The sequence below is a fragment of the Canis aureus genome, chromosome 7 (assembly GCF_053574225.1).
Source record: "Canis aureus isolate CA01 chromosome 7, VMU_Caureus_v.1.0, whole genome shotgun sequence".
Classification (NCBI taxonomy): domain Eukaryota; kingdom Metazoa; phylum Chordata; class Mammalia; order Carnivora; family Canidae; genus Canis; species Canis aureus.
In genome coordinates, this window is record NC_135617.1 from 24,295,340 (window position 1) to 24,312,738 (window position 17,399).

At 39.9% G+C, this 17,399-nt stretch overlaps 1 protein-coding gene across 1 annotated transcript in view; it reads left to right on the top strand.

Annotated features, from left to right (window-relative positions):
- Positions 1–2,454: 2,454 nt before the first annotated feature.
- Positions 2,455–17,399, top strand: part of RNGTT (RNA guanylyltransferase and 5'-phosphatase) — a 369,143-nt gene continuing 354,198 nt past the window's right edge. Inside the window, exon 1 of the mRNA XM_077903107.1 lies at positions 2,455–2,657. The gene's annotated coding sequence lies outside the window, so the exon portion shown is untranslated. The remainder of the gene's footprint in view (positions 2,658–17,399) is intronic.

The window sequence follows — 17,399 nt, forward strand, 5'->3', positions numbered from 1 at the left end:
AAACAGAAAATGCAAAGGCCTTGAAATAGAGGTGAGTATGGTTTCTTTGAGAAATAGCAAAGAAGCCAATGTGTCGGGAACAAAGCAGGGAGGAGACTCGTAGAAGATAAGGTAAGAGAGATAAGGGGGATGAGATTATTCAGGTTTTGAAGTTCATGTAAAGACTTTGAGAGATTTTTGCTTGAGATAGGAAACCAGTGCAGCTTTGGAATATTTTAAGCTGAGGAGGGACATGATATAACTTACATTTAAAAAGGATCTCTCTGTTGCTGTGTTAAGATGAGATTATAGAGAGGCTAGGATGGAAGCAAGATCAGTTAGGAGGAGGCAGCTGTAGTGCAGGCAAGAGGCGTTGGAATCCTGGCCCACAGTGATAATGATAATGGTGATGAGAACTGGTGGACCTCTGGAGATATTTTGTGGTCAAAGCTAGCAGACTTGGGGGCACCTGAGTGAGCCAGTCTGTTACAGCCCAGAAGGCAGGAGGTGATGGTCAGAGTGGAAAGCTTAAGACTGAGATTTTGAATGCAACTCCTGACAGAGCTAGCTAACTGCAGAACCACAGAGTTCAGAAACTCCTCACACCATGTTTTAAATTTCTGAGTACGAGCAAAAATTTTGATACCTGCTGTCATAATAGATTGTGAAGAAAGGGGAAGAGGCAGCAGTGAAGATGACTTTTGACAGGAAAAGTGAGTAAGTAATCATTTCAAGCATGAAGGGAAAGCAAATCAAATAAGGCCAAAAATCCAGGTTGTGAAGATCCATTTGGAAAAGGGAAAAACTGGAAAGAGCTTTGTTCCACACTTTAAGGTCACATGGACAGAGGTGGGTGAGTGAAGGGAATTAGAATCAGGTTTGAAAGCAAAATAGAAATACCTGACATTGTTGACCTACAAAGGGACTTTCCATGTGTAATATCAGGAATCATTCAAAGTAGCTGATTCTCTGGCTCCCAAAGCACTCATTAGTAACTTTAGAAGTCCCTTGGTCACTGGCTACCACATGTTCCTTACTTCTTAACTCAGTGCTCATTTACTTCAGGGTCATCAAGTAGTAGCCAAACCACAGGATGAGCTGGAACAATAAATCACATTATCAGGACATACTGTTTCTTCAAACACAGGCTTCTGAAAGAGCGGTGTGGGAGACCTCTGACCAATCAAATAAAACTGAATTCAAGTTTAGTTAACAACTTAGGTTATGGATTTTTTTGGTCACTTATCACTTAGTCCTGAAAATTATATATATTTTAAAGATTGTATTTCTTTTTATTTTATTTTATTTTTATTTATTTATTTTTAAAATCATCTCTACACTCAACATGGGCCTTGAACTCACAATCCTTAGATCAAGAGTTGCATGCTCTACCAATGGAGCCACCCAGTTGCCTTTATTATATACTCTTGAAAATTATCTATTGAAAAATTCAAACAAACAAACAAACAAAAAGCTCAAAAATGAATTCTTATGGTGGTGGTATTTGCACAACTCTGTCAATATACTGAAAGCTATTAAATTGTACAATAAAAATGGGTGAATTTCATGGAATGTAAAATTACACCTCAAAAAACTTTTAGAAAGGAATTTACATTTATTAGATACTGTAATGATATATTTGAAAATTTAAGTCAGGGTGGAGCTCAATGTTGATTTTTTAAAAATTAGTAAGTTAAGGGATCCCTGGGTGGCGCAGCGGTTTAGCGCCTGCCTTTGGCCCAGGGCGCGATCCTGGAGACCCGGGATCGAGTCCCACGTCGGGCTCCCGGTGCATGGAGCCTGCTTCTCCCTCTGCCTGTGTCTTTACCTCTCTCTCTCTCTCTGTGACTATCATAAATAAAAATAAAAAAAAAAATTAGTAAGTTAAGCAGCCTACCAGAGTACAGCTCTAATAAAAGGAAAATCCGCAGGAAAAGAATTAGGTCACCCCTTCTGTGTTTCTAGTACTAGTTAATATAAACCAGAAGTGAAATTGCAACATTGCCCGGGATAATAACTGGGGTTTGCATAACACTCTAGAAAATTCCTTCCTTGCAACACTTCTTGGCCCGTATGTGCTCTTGATCTTCCTGGCAAAGTCCAGCCCATATTGTCTGTGTACTTCTCCCTAACAGTTCTTTGCTTGTCACTTGGCTGGATGTGCTTTACTGCTGAGAGTGTAACAATTTTTAATACTGAAATAGGAAGAGAGTTAGTTGACAGTAGTAAATTTTGCTGTCAGGCAAAAGGCCAAGTGGGAACTGGCATATAAATCAGCCTACTAGTTAGTCATCGTTCTCACCAATAAAATACATATCTGGTGTGATGGGAGTGGCAACTTGACTACTTAGCTGGTGTTGTTTCCATGGACTTTGGAAAGCCCTTAGGTGGGACCCATGGGTACTGAGGTGGGTGGGGCCTGCTGCCTCACCATCAGATCAGCTGTTGTTTTGTCACAATTATTCAAGGCCGTGAGCCGGCACTGAGTATTCCAGGCTTACGCCTCTGTAACTAAATTTTTTTTTACTGCTAAACTTTTTTTACTTATGTTTACTGCCAAACTGAAATGCTTAAAGCACCCAGCAGTGGTGGGCGACCTGAAAGTCTCCAGTGAGAATGTCTCCTCTCTGGAATAATTAACAGCTTGGGCCAAGTCCTGCCTTCGTGCTCTTCCTCACGTGAGTGTCGCTGCTCTCTGCCTCGCCCATGGGCCTGTCCAGAGCGGACCCCACAGGCCCTACAGCCTTAGCTTCTGCTGTGCCTTCCGGGGAGCGCCAGCTCTGAGATGATCTCTCCCGAGGTCACGCCCTGGCTCTGCCCGCAAGCACCCATGTGACTAAGGGAACTTCCTTTACCTTCTCTGGGAGACACAATACATTTTAGGGTGGTGGTTTGGCAGTAGATGCTCAACTAAAATTCGTATCTTTCTTGGCTATTCTAGGAGGGTAAAAATCAACATTGCTTTCCTCTGAACGGAATGTACTTCATAATTTAGCACCTGATTATAAAGTCTTTTGTACTTTTGCTCATTATTTCATGTGATGTTTGTCTTTTGTCCTCAGTTCGCCCAAACCTACTCTGGGGAGGGAGAAAAATGCTTTATTCTTTTTTGAAGTCCTCTTAGAATGTGTGCTTGGTGACAGAGTGAGATTACCCAAGTTTTAACTATGTTATGGGTGGTGGGCAGTTTGGTTTGTTACATCACCTTTTTCAGTTCCATTAGGTTGTGGTAACAGGATCAGACCAGGTGGCTGGGATTTAGGGACACTGTGGGCTACTGGACCCGAGTACTTTGTGTCATTAATGTTCAGTGTCTCTGACGGTGGGAAGCCCTCAATTAAATATATTAATCTAAGCAGAGAATTTTTTGTGCAATCTTAGTATGTGCAAGTTCTATTACTCATCCCGATTACTGACACCCGGTTTCCCATGACAGGAATTGAGACATCCTTAACTCTGCCCTCTTTACCTCCCTCACAATCACTGATGTAGTCAGCAAGACCCAGTCCATTCTGCCCTTTCTATGACTCTTCTATGACTCTTCTGACCTTCCTTTCCAATCCCACTCCCCAGGTTCTAGTTCAGGCTACCACCATCTCTTATTTGGATCTTTATAAAAACTTCATAGCAGGTCTCTCTGTTGTGAGATTCACACCTCCATCATTTACTCCCCAAATGCAGCCATAGTTACCTTTCTCAAACAACCATCTGATCAGGTTATTCTCCTTTCTAAAATCATTTCATGTGGGTTGGGGGAAAAAAAAATCCTTCAACAATTGATCATTAGTGAGAGGGCCTGCCCTGCAATGGAGTCCATCACTGTCCAATCCCTATTCCTTTCCCATCTGTCTTCCATCATTCCTCCCTGTATATCCTCATTCCAGTTATAAGATGCAGGCTCTGGGCCTCTTAATATACTATTTTAAAAAAAATATTTTATTTATTTATTCATGAGAGACACAGAGAGAGAGAGGCAGAGACACAGGCAGAGGGAGAAGCAGGCTCTATGCAGGGAGCCCGACGTGGGACTCGATCCCGGGTCTCCAGGATCAGACCCTCACAGGCTGAAGGCAGCGCTAAACCGCTGAGCCACCCGGGCTGCCCAATACACTATATTCTTGTCCTGGAATGTCCTTCTTCTTCATTTCTCTTTTTATTAGTGCTTTGGAGCAAAGACTGTAGGGCAGACAGCTGCATCTGAATGCTGACTCCTATGCTTGCTGGCGGGGGGGGGGGGGGGGGGGGGGGGGAGGGGCGGGAGTCCAGGGCAAGTTATTCTGGAGCTTCAGGTGCCTCATCTGTAAAGTGGGGAAAAGAGTAGACGCTGCCTCCAAGGGCTGGTGTGATGACTGAAGGAGAAAAGTACATGAGTAGTGCTTCGGAAGGTGCCTGGCACAGAACAAAGGCCAAATAAAAGTGACCTATTACTAGTACTCAATATTGAAGTGTGTCATTTTCAATCATTGCTCTCTTGCCTTCAGTGGTAGGTTGAACGGTGGCCCCCCAAAGATGTCTACATCCTAATCCCTGGAACCTATGAATATGTGATTTCACATGGTAAAGGGACTTTGCAGATGAAATTAAGTGACGTGAGATGGGGGAGTATCCTGGATTATCCAAGTGAGTCTGGTGTGATCACAAGATTCCTTACACAAAGAAGGTGGGACAGTCAGAGAAAGGAGGAGAGGGTAATGTGCTAATGGAAGCAGAGATTGGAGTGATGCAGCCACAAGCCAAAGAATGCTAGCAGCCTCTGAAAGCTGGAAGAGATAAGGAATTACCTCCAGAATCTCCAGGAGGAAGAACCAACCTTGTCGATACCTTATTTTGTTTTTCCATTTAAAAAAAAAAATTCTAGTTGGTTAACATATAGGATAATATGGATTTCAGGAGTAGAATTTAGTGATTAATCACTTACATACAATACCCAGTGCTCATCACAAGTGCCCTCCTTGATATCCATCACCCATCCATCCAGCCCATCCCCACCCTACATCAACCCTCAGTTTGTTCTCTGTTAAGAGTCTCATGATTTCTCTCTCTCTCTCTCATTTTTCCCCTTTCCATATGTTCATCTGTTTTGTTTCTTAAATAACACCTTAATTTTATCCCTTAGGACTCATTTCTGACTTCAGATCTCGCAAACAGTAAGAGAATACCCTTGTGTTGAATTAAGCCACTAAGTATGTGGTAATTTGTTTTAGCAGTAACAGGAAAGGAGCACAACTTCCTAGAGATGGCTTGAGACCCACAGCATTTACATATAGATACATAATTTTTTTAAAAGTAAGCTCAAAGCCCAGTGAGGGGCTCTGTGACCCCTAGATTAGGAGTCCCAGGGTCTACCAACTGAGCCAGCCAGGTGCCCCAAGATATATAATTTTTAATTCATATGCCTCCTCCAGTAGACTGCATGTTTCCTAAGTGCTCCTGCTTCTTATTAATATTCGAAACCACCTCCTATCACTGCCTCTACATACGTTGCACAGTGCCTGGCACATCCTCAAACTCCAATAAATATTCAATGAAGGGAAGTTTATGGTCTCAAGGGTGTTTTTTTTTGTTTTGGTTGCATTTAGCTTGTGTCAAGATGGAGGGACCAGTCATGGATTACTTCAGTCTCTGGCAAGCACAGGTCTGGGAGATGTGTCAGGGGGAATGATTGAGAATAGGTTTGGGGATTTTTGCAGAGAAGAGAGGTGACTGTAATTGAAGGAGCACCCGGCCCTGGAATACTTTATATGATGAATATTTCATGGGGTTCTGGTCTCTGCTTTTCAAAGATATAATAGCGCTAGAAAAGATCCAGTGGAGGACACTAAAAATGATCAAGGGCAGAGAGAATTATGTATGGCGGTAAAAATGAAAAAGATTCCATTTGCCAAAAAAAGTGAAAGTCTTAAATTTATGATGAATAATCATGGATTATTTTCTCAAATCCTGAAAAAATGGAAATAGGTAACATTCCTGAAGCCTAACAGTCTTCCCAACAAAAATAAAAGAAAGTAGCTCTTTATATAGCACGCATTAAAATACAGGATCTATTACTCCAAGAGGCTGTGTCAACCGAAAATGTAAATACTGCAGGCAGAGCTGGATTAAGGGTCAAGCCAGCTGCCCAAGGTGCCTCTAAGAGGCACAAATCATTGCTGAATATGTTAGAATGTGGTGTCTGTTAACTCAGGTTTTCCAGAGAAAGCTTCTTACGATTTTACATCTGTAAAAATTTCTTGGTCTATTAAAATACACAGTGCCCTTGAGCAGAATTTAAAGAGAAGAAAACCAAAAATCTCCCCTCAATTCAGATTAATCTCCTTTGAAACTGTGCTTTTGAATTGCAGACAAGTGGCCTTATCTACTAAATGCCTGGGTTGAATAGAATGTACGCCTTAGTGCTATTTACTAGAAGCAAGTGATTTATTTTCTTATCTGGATTTTAATCTCTTTAATATACCTTAGCAAGTTATTGGTTTCCCCCCCAAAAAAAAAAAAAAAAAATCACAAAAGGAAAGTACGGAGGAAACAAGAAACCCAGAAAAGTAGGAATTATTGTGCAGATTTTTCCCAGGACGTTTAACTTTACATTGGTTGGTGGAACTCAAAGAGCAAATCAGTCTTAAGTAAATAGTTTTACTGATAAAATATCATTTAAAACACTTTACACTTAGAAATGTTAAACAATTATTTAGAGAATATTATTGTGAGGGGCTCCCATTTTGGGGAGCTTTCTCAATTATGTTTTAACTGTACGTTTAAGAAAGAGTTGTAAAACCTTAGAAGTTATAAATGGCAATTTAGCAATGTGTCGAGATATTTTGGGATAATTACAGTCCTTGGGCAAACCAGCCCACCAGGTTGGGAACAAATGAGCTAGAGTGTGTGAAGAAAGTTCTTTGGAACTTGTCACTGCTATGCTGTATACTATCAGCCTCCCCCTGCTGTAGCCCTCCTACCCTATGTGTGCTAATTCTGATATTGCTATATTGTCCAGGTCCCAGGAAAGCTGTGGCCTGGTCACAGTCACCCTCCCCACAAGGCAGTCAGGAAATGGTCTCTAGCACTAGCATGCCTGGTATCTGAGAGCCACCCAGCTCCCATCATGCCTGGCTTACCACAGAGACACATCTCCTTTGCTCAGTATTTGTAGCTCAGAATACAGAGTCTAAAGCCTAGCCTTGAGCTGTGACTGATAGGCTCTCAAAACTGCTCCACTAACCCTCGCACCTGGTTCAAATCCTCAGCAGGCCCTTTGCCCTGAAACGACCCAACTTGTAATAATCTTCCTTATGCTTCCGGGTGTCTTGATTCAATACCGTGTAGAGTTCCAACCAAATCAGAGAAATAGGATTCCTGGCTTCAACTTGTCTCCTTGCTGGACCTGTGTTAAGCTTGTCTTGAGTCATCCCCCCTTTCCCTTTCAGACTGCGCGAGCCAATGGCTCGGCCAGGTTCTAGCTGTTACTCTGCCTTCCCACCCTTAGCCAGGGGTACTTTCCAACCTGATACTGAACTGAGATTTTGCTATTTATTCATTCATTCACTCACTCACTCACTCACTCACTCACTCACTCATTTTTGCTTTTAACACACACAAACTTTTTTTGAGGTAGTTTACATAAAGGGAAACAACCATTGCCTCTCATAACCTATCCTGTGGCACGATTTTCAAAAGACATATCATGTGATGGAAGTGTAAAACGGTGCACTTGTTTTGAAAAACATTATGTCACTTTCTCACAATGTTAAACATAGGGTTATCACATGACCCAGCAATTTCATTCCTAGGTATATGCCCAAGGGAAACAAAAACATATAGGCACACCAAAACTTGTACACAAATATTCACAGCAGCATTACTTATAGTAGTTCAAAGGTAGAAATAATCTAAAGGTCTATTAACTTGTGAATGAATTTTTTAAAAAGTGGTATATCCATATAATAAAATATTATATACCAAAAAAAAAAATAAAAAATAAAATATTATATAAAAAGGAAGGAGTGCTGATATACGTTACAACATAAATGAACCTTAAAAACATTATGCTAAAGGGATGCCTGGGTGGCTCAATGGTTGAAGGTCTGCCTTTGGCTCAAGGCATGATCCTGGGAGTTTAGGATCAAGTCCCACATCAGGCTCCCTGTGTGGAGCCTGCTTCTCCCTCTGCCTCTCTCTCTATGTCTTTCGTGAATAAATAAATAAAATATTTTAAAAATTTTATGCTAAGTGAATGAAGTCAGTCACACATACCAAAAAATATATTGTATGATACTATATGAAGGGTCCAGGAAAAGGAAATTTATATAGAGAAAGTAGACATGTTGGGGGAGGGTGGGTGATGGATATTTCTTTTTGGGATGATGAAAATGTCCTAAAATTACATAATGCTGATGGTTGCACACTTCCATAAATATGCTAAAAACTGAATTGCACAATTTATTTATTTTTTTAAATTACTTTTTAAAGTAAGCTCTATGCTCCACTTGAACTCATGACCCTGAAGTCAAGTGTCCCGTGCTCTAGTGACTGAGCCAGTCAGGTTTCCCAAGATATAATACACATTTTAATTTCAAAAGTACTGTCACATTGGCTGAGGTGGCCATAACAGTTTATACTCCTTCTGGCAGTGAATGAGACATGAGAATTTTCCTATGCCTTGACATATATATATGTATGTGTAAATTTGATATAATGCTTGATAAAACAAATGTTTAAGCTTTGCCAAGCAAATCAGTGTTAAGTGGATTCTTACTTCCATAATTACTAATGAAACTGAAAATCTAGACTTGGGATTGCCGTTTCATATTCTTTCCCACTTTTTTCTACTGGAGTATTTGCCTTTTTATTTTATTTATTTGTTTGTTTGTTTAATTTTATTTTCAGTAGGCTCCATATCCAAAGTGGGACTTGAACTCACAACCCTGAGATTAATTGTCCCATGCTCTACCAACTGAGCCAGGTGGGCACTCCAGCCTTTTTATTTTCTATCTTTATTTTCATTTTTTTAAAATTTTTATTTATTTATGATAGTCACACAGAGAGAGAGAGAGAAAGAGAGAGGCGCAGAGACATAGGCAGAGGGAGAAGCAGGCTCCATGCACCAGGAGCCCGATATGGGATTCGATCCCGGGTCTCCAGGATCGCGCCCTGGGCCAAAGGCAGGCGCTAAACCACTGCGCCACCCAGGGATCCCTATTTTCTATCTTTAGTAGTTCTTTATATGCATTCTGTATGATAAATACCTATGTACTTATCTATATCCATATCTATCTACATATGCAGATATATCTTACCTAGTCATTACTTTATGGTTTTTGCTTTTTGTATTGTACTTGAAGGCTTTCTGTCCTGCCAAGATCATAAATATATGATCTTGGTACCAGATAAGGAACTAATATTGTTATATTTTCCAAATGACTAGACAATTGTCCCAGTGGTATTTATTGAATACTCCATCTTTTCTGCGCTGTTTTGAAACACCCTTTTTTTCATATACTAAAGTCCCATATCAAGAGCAATTCTTAGGCTTGTCTGTAGAAGTGAATCTGAAACCAGTGGATACAGGAAGTCCATGTGAGGAGAGTGAAACTAGCTCTCTGAACTGTCTGCCCACAGGAGTTTCCAGCAAGGAAAGCATGGGATTTCCCAAAGCTAGCCCTGGACTTTCTAGCATTAGGCAAATTGGAAGCTAAATACTCCACATCCTCATAATATCAATTAACAATTGATTATGTCATTTTAGCCCTTTCTTTCCAGATTCTCTAAAACAATGTCACTCAGTTTGGTGCAGAAAGTGGTCACGATATTTATCTTCCAGCTCCTTCTATGATACCCCTCAGACTGTTTATGTTCTTTAACTAAAGGTCACTGGTAACCCCTCTCCTTCTGGATTCTGGCAATCTCTTTCCACTTGTCCTTTGTGACCTCTGCCATTATTGGTTCTGGGTCCTTGCAGGGTCTTTACACCTCTCCTACACCTTTGTAAATAGTTCAGTGATGTGCTCAGAGAGAAAGGAACTCTCTTTTCTATAAGACTTTAATCCGGGAAGAGGTAAGCCTAGAGCTTCAGAAGCTGTCTGAAAGTAAACCCAACCAAAAGGAAGGCAGAGTTAAGAGGTGGAGGTAGACAAATTCCTGGTGCTATCATTTGAAGCCCTGGGTATAGCCATATTTAAAGTGAACTGTGCCCCGGCCTTTTCAGGAACTCAGGAACGGGAACTAATAAATTCTCTCTCCTTTTCTTTTTTCTTTTCCCTTTCTTTTTGTTCTTTTGTTGTTGTTGTTTGTTTTCCCACAGAAGTTTAGCACCCTAAAGCCCCACATTCTTCCCAATTTGTGATTCTATTCTCAGGCATTAGGTACCATTAATAGGAAAAGTAGATTTGAAAAGATTCTTGGTTTACAGGTTTCCAGTATTCAGATTTACACAGCAGGTTCTTTCAAATTACATTTAGGGGAATAAATCAGTGACAATTTGGCAATCTTGCAAAGTACAGAGCCTTCCAATTCTAAAGGATTTTGCTGGTGAGTCATTAAGTTAAAAAAAGAAATCTGTATCGGTAATAAATCTTTGTAGAAGTACTCTATGTTCTTTTCAAAATTGATTGTTTCTCGGTGGCTACTTCAACTAACATTATCAAAAGAATAGATTTCTGCTATAATATAAAATGATGCTTTCTGAGAAATTGTTCCCAGTCTTATTTAAAAAAAAATTGACAGGGGAGATTTATTGCAGAGGATATTTCCACAAAAACAGAACTTTTAATGAATTCATTCTGTGTTATTTTCAGTGCTTATTATTATAGATCATAAACATTTGCCAGATTGGGAATTTGGGGTTGTGGTACTTGTGGGGAGATGGAAGTGAAGACCTAAATGTTATGCAGTTTAGGACTTAACATTACTGACATCCCAAAGCTGTGGTGCCTGGGGATAAATGAGTCCCCAAATCCATCCTTTCACTCAGGTGTTCCTCACCCACCCTCCACATATCCAGTGGCAAGACCAGAATATTCTTCTTCTCCAACCTGTCACTTTCTCTCTTTTTCCATTTTCATTGCTCTAATTCAGGCCTTTGAGCTTTTGCAGTGGCCTCATAAGTGGCTTTCCTGACTTTAGCCTCAGCTTCCTCCTAGCTTGTTCTGACTCTGTTGCATTGCTTCCTTAGGGCAGAAGCTATGGTTCATGGCTAATAGTCACAGCTCTCTTACTTCATTTAGGGCATGGAAGGGAAGCATTGCTCTTCTTATTATATAACATAAAAAGCAAGCCAGCATTCTTTCTAAACCAAAACGGGTTTTTAGTCAGGGATTTTTAGATGTTAAAATCTAAACACATACTCCTTCTTTTTGAGAAGGGAAGTGCCTTACTTAAGGATAATTTACGAAGGTCACACACAGGCTGTTAGCGACATCTGCTTTTTTTGAGAAGGAAATTCCGTGGTTCTGTGCTGGCTTCAGAGCAGTTCACACCCTGTGAGGTGTTTTCCCATGGTTCCTCCAGGATAGGAACCTGACCTACTTTGGGAGATGAGGGACTGTTTCACTGGGGAAATGATATCTCTGTTGAAACCTAAATGATGAGCATGACTTTTAGAAAAGAAAGGAGAGGGTGCCAGAGGGCAGTATTCCAGGCAAGAAGACTGTGTACATAGAGGTGTCAGGGACTTCACCGAGCACCAGCAACCCTGGGTATTCAGGGAAAGTCTCATATGGTTGGTGTGCAGAGAGCAAAGGGAAGAAGCTTGCTCAAGGAGACTGAAAATGTGTGCAAGGGTGAGATTTTGCGCAGCCTTGCAGACGGTGTTGTGAATTTAGGATTCAGGCCAGGTCTGGAGTTCAGAAGATCAAGGCATTACTAAGCTAGAGCTTTTAAGTCATCACCCCAACAACATTTATGTGCATAATTTTTTTCTGTCCTTAAGTGTCATTATACAATTAACTGACATTACAAAATAAATTAAATTTTAATTTTCATGTCAAATTAGAAGAGTGTTTTTTTTTTTTTTTTTTTTTTTTAAGATTTTATTTATTTATGGGATCCCTGGGTGGCGCAGCGGTTTAGCGCCTGCCTTTGGCCGGGGGCGCGATCCTGGAGATCCGGGATCGAATCCCACGTCGGGCTCCCGGTGCATGGAGCCTGCTTCTCCCTCTGCCTGTGTCTCTCTCTCTCTCTCTCGCTCTCTCTCTATCATAAATAAATAAAAATCAAAAAAAAAGAGAAAGATTTTATTTATTTATTCATGACAGACACACACACACAGAGAGAGAGAGAGAGAGAGGCAGAGACACAGGCAGAGGGAGAAGCAGGCTCCATGCAGGGAGCCCGACGTGGGACTCGATCTCCAGGATCAGGCCCTAGGCCGAAGGCAGCGCTAAACCGCTGAGCCACCGGGGCTGCCCAGAAGAGTGGTTTTTTATCCTACATTTTATTAAGAACATTTTCAAAGAAAGAGAAATTGAAAGAATTGCCCTATCTTCTACAATTAATGTTCTATTATATTTGTTTTGTCACATATTTACCTATCTAGCCATTCTTCTTGGCATTCATCAATTCGTCTTATCTTCTGATGTGTACAGCAAACTTCATCCCTGGATACATTAGCATGCATATCGTTAACTGGAACTTAAGGTTTGTTTAGGTTTTCTTTTGTTTGTGTGTGTGTGTGTGTGTGTGTGTGTTAAACGGTACAGTGAAATGCAAACATCTTAAATGTTCTATATGATGAGTTTTGATATATATATTTATATATAAATTTGAAGTTTCTAATAAGATATAACTTATATAAAAATTATCATCATATACTGTTGCAAGGCTCTTACATTATACATGATATGGTGTAATATCAATTCAAGGTAGATTGTGATGAATTAAGGATGCATATTGTAATCTTTAGCAATCCCTTTAAAATATTAGAAAAAAGCCAGTAGGAGATAGGCTGAAATACAAAAATTACTCAATCCAAAACAAGACCAAAAAGGAGGAACAAAGAAGAGAGAGGACGAATAAAAAACAAATAGCATGGAGGTAGACTTCAATCCACCTATAACACAATTATACCAAATACAAGCAGAATGAACAGTCTAATGAAAAGACAGCAATTGCCAGCATGGATAAAAAGGAAGACCCAACTGTATACTGTTTCCAAGAGATGCATTTAAATATGAAAGCACAGTCTGAAAATTACAGAGTAAAAAATCTATACCATGCAAACTTAAGCATCAGAAAGCTAGTATTTCTATGTATCAGAGAAAGTAGATTTGAAGAAAATGAGTATTTCTGGGGATAGAGAATGATATTGTGATGATAAAAAAAGGGTATTTGATCAAGAAGATGTAAAATTCCTAAGTGCGTGTGTACCTAGTAACAGAGCTTCAAAGTAAGTAAAAGCAAAAATCTACAAGAAAAACACATCCACAATCACTAAAATCAGATTTTAGTACCCCTTTGCCAGTATGTGATAGAATAAATGACAAAATATCAATAAGGATAGGAAGATTTATGTGACATTCTCACCAACTTGGCCTGACATATTTAGATGATCCAATAATTGTAGAGTACACATTCTTTACAAATGTACATAGAACATTCACCAATATACATCTTATGTTACTGGGCCATACATAAAACTTAGAAATAATACCATTTACAAGAAAATAACAATGCAAAATACTTAGGAATAAATAGAATTAACAAAAAGTGTGTAAAACCTGAACAATGAAGACTACAGGGGCAGCCCAGGTGGCTCAGAGGTTTAGCGCCGCCTTCAGCCTAGGGCCTGATCCTGGACACCCAGGATCGAGTCCCGTGTCAGGTTCCCTGCATGGAGCCAGCTTCTCCCTCTACCTGAGTCTCTGCCTCTCTCTCTCTCTCTCTGTGTGTCTCTCATGAATAAATAAATAAAATCTTAAAGAAAAGAAAAGAAAAGAAAAGAAAGGGTGTGGGAAATGCTTAAAAAAAAAAAAACCTACAAAACATTATAGAAAGAAATTAAATACCTAAATAAATGGATTATAAATTGTTCATAGATTGGAAGCCTCCATATTATTATTATGTCTACCCTTTATAAACTGATTTCTAGAGCCACAGCCATCCAGTCAAAATTCCAGTAGGATTATTTTAAAAGAATTTACAAGCTGGTTGTAAAGTTTATGTGAAATTGCAAAGGATGAAGAATGGCCAAAATGGTCTTGAAAAAAGGACAATGTTGGAGGACTTCACTGCTTGATTTCAGGAATTACAAGAGGCTCCACAGTCATCAAGACAGTGTAATATTGGTGTAAATAGATCAATGGAACACAACAGAATCCAGAGACAGACTTACACATTTACAATTAATTGATTTTCAACAAAGGTGCCAGGGAAATTCAATGGGGAAAATGACAGTCATATCAATAAATGTGACTGGAGGGGGTCCCGGGGTGGCTCAGCGGTTTGGCGCCTGCCTTCAGCCCAGGGCATGATCCTGGAGTCCCAGGATCGAGTCCCAGGATCGAGTCCCATGTCGGGCTCCTTGCATGGAGCCTGCTTTTCCCTCTGCCTATGTCTCTGCCTCTCTCTCTCTGTCTCTCTGTCTCTCATGAATAAATGAATAAAATCTTTAAAAAAATAAATAAATGTGACTGAAACAACTAGGTATCTATATGAAAAAATTATTGTTGAATATTATATTTGTAGTATTTATGACACTAGTAGTATTTATGACAAATTACAATTTTAAATCTATGTTATCCATACCCTGGGAAATAAATTATGCAGGCAACCACTATACGAGCTCTCTGAAACCTCAGGAGTCATATTTATTAAGTAAAGCTTATTAAAGGACTGCAATTGCATTGATGACACAAAGGTATCATTTAGAAAATAGTTTGGATCATTAAATAATATTTTATTTTCTGGGAAATATAAGAATGACCTTCTATTTTTATAGTGGATTTAGGTCCCTTCCTCTGTATCCAAAGCAGGAGAAATTTCTATTCATTTATGACCAGTGGTAATACATTGTGACTCCCAGATGGTGATGGAGGGGCAGCTGCTACAACCTTGCAAAAGTGAAATCCCATGACCCAAAAGCTGTATAGCTTGAAAGAATTAATAGGTCTACTATAGATTTAGTTCTAAGGCTTCTTTTATTTTATTTATTTATTTTTTTAGAGATGGGGAGAGGCAGAGGGAGCAGCAGAGAGAATCTTAAGCAGGCTCCATGCCCAGAGCGAAGCCGGACACAGGCTCCATCTCATGACCCCGAGATCATGACCTGAGTCAAGATCAAAAGTGAGATGCTTAACCGGCTGAGCCCCCCAGGTGCCTCTCTAAGACATCAATTAGATACTGAAAGAATCAGGTTCACTGTGTCCTTCACGTAGATGGAGACTAGCAGAGGTTAATCAAAACGAGAAATTCCTGCCCTAACAAACTGAAACATAAATGTAATTAGATTTTGAAAAGTTTTTCATACTACATTCTGAGTTTTTCTTTTTTTAATTTTTTTTAAATTTATTTATGATAGTCACAGAGAGAGAGAGAGAGGCAGAGACATAGGCAGAGGGAGAAGCAGGCTCCCATGCACCGGGAGTCCGATGTGGGATTCGATCCCGGGTCTCCAGGATCGTGCCCTGGGCCAAAGGCAGGCGCCAAACCACTGCGCCACCCAGGGATCCCTACATTCTGAGTTTTGAGAGGGATTTCTCTAGGACAAAAAATCAGACTGCTGCTGTATGTATAGTCCTAACTCCCAGACTCAGGAAGCTTGGTAATTAGGTAAGGCCTGATATTCTCCAGGGAGTTCCTGGAGGCCCCCAAAGGGCCTATTGATTCTAGAGAGTCAAGTTGCAGCTGGAGTAGTAGTACAGTTTCTTTCTTATCACATAATCAATAATCCAGGAAAGTCTCCCAAAACCTGGAACAAAAATGCTCCCATGACAGAGGACAGCTTCTCTCTTCCATACAGTGCTAGAGACACATCACAGTCTCTCTGTACCTCTTTTTAAATTAAATTTATTAAAAAAATGATAATAAATCAATGTATTTTTCTGTTTATCTCTATAGTGTTTTCTTTTTTTAAATTGACTGTTAGTGATGACACTTCCGCGACCACACTTCCATTACTACCATGTCATTTCAAATGTTCAAGTTACAAGAGGATTGATTAGATTACATTTCTGTTCAGTTAAATAACAGGATACACTTTGAACAGTCACTGCAGGTTACTTTCTAAGCCCTTGCTAATGTTGCAAATCATCTCTTAGGAAGGATTACTTTTGCAAGTGGGTCATCTCAACCATTTTGTGTTTATTCTTAGTTGGCTATTTATGGAGCATGTACTAAGGGCTAGGCTAAGTGCTTTACTTATACTACCTAATGTGATCTTTATGACATCCTCTCGAACAGATCTGTTTACTTCCTCCTTTTACAATTAACTTACTTCAGGACAGAGAGTTAGGCGATGATAGAGATGGACCTCAAACAGAGATCTGAGTCCACAATAACAAGCTCTTAAAACTACTCCATATTCCCTTACTGAGCTCAAAGGGTGACATACTCCTGATCTTACTCCAGATCCTAGGCACTTTGCTGAAACTCCCTGTGTGTTTCCTATCAACTGCTTGCCTGGTCTAGGCAGGACAGGGCAAGACAATGCAAATTGTAAGACATTGCCTTGCCTTTGGCCAATTCTTAAGATCTAGTTAGGCAGGTATTATCAACTTAAGATGCACATATAGGGGCCAAGGGCTGGCCGCTGCAAGAAGATTATTTTAAGTTAAAAAGTAATAAACCCCAACCGATTTAGGAAAAGCTCTTTACCTTCCCCTTCACTCTCCAGAAAGCATTTAGATAGAGGAACTGCTCAAGAAGAAAGCTATCACCATAAAGAACTACATTACACTATGAACTAGGGGTGTTAGACAGGGAGGAACCTAACAAGGCTTGTTTGATCAAAGTCCTCTGTGTCCCATTGTTTCTGAGCAGCCCAGTGCACATTTGTTTACCAAACATTTACTCCTTTTCATTTTCTGTGAATTGTGTTTTTTCCTTTTGAAGTCCCAGACCCTTTACTCCCTTCTCCTTAATTCAAAATGACATTACGTACTTCATTTTTGCCTGTCTTTGGAATTGCCATGGGCAATTCCCAACATATGCTATTACATTTGATCTTCTGTCAATCTGTCTCATGTCAATTTGATTCTTAACCCAGCTAGAAGGACCTTGAAGGGGACAGGACGTTCTTGCTCCCTGACACACACTAGAATAATCTGCAGGACTTTAATAAACACCGATGACAGAAATTCTGATTTAATCAGTCCAGGGTGAGGCCTGGGCATCAGAATTTTTAAAACTCCCCAGGCAATTCTAATGTGCAGCCTAGGTTGAGAACCACCTAGTTTTAATGAAAAATAGATACAAAACCCATCAAAACCACTACA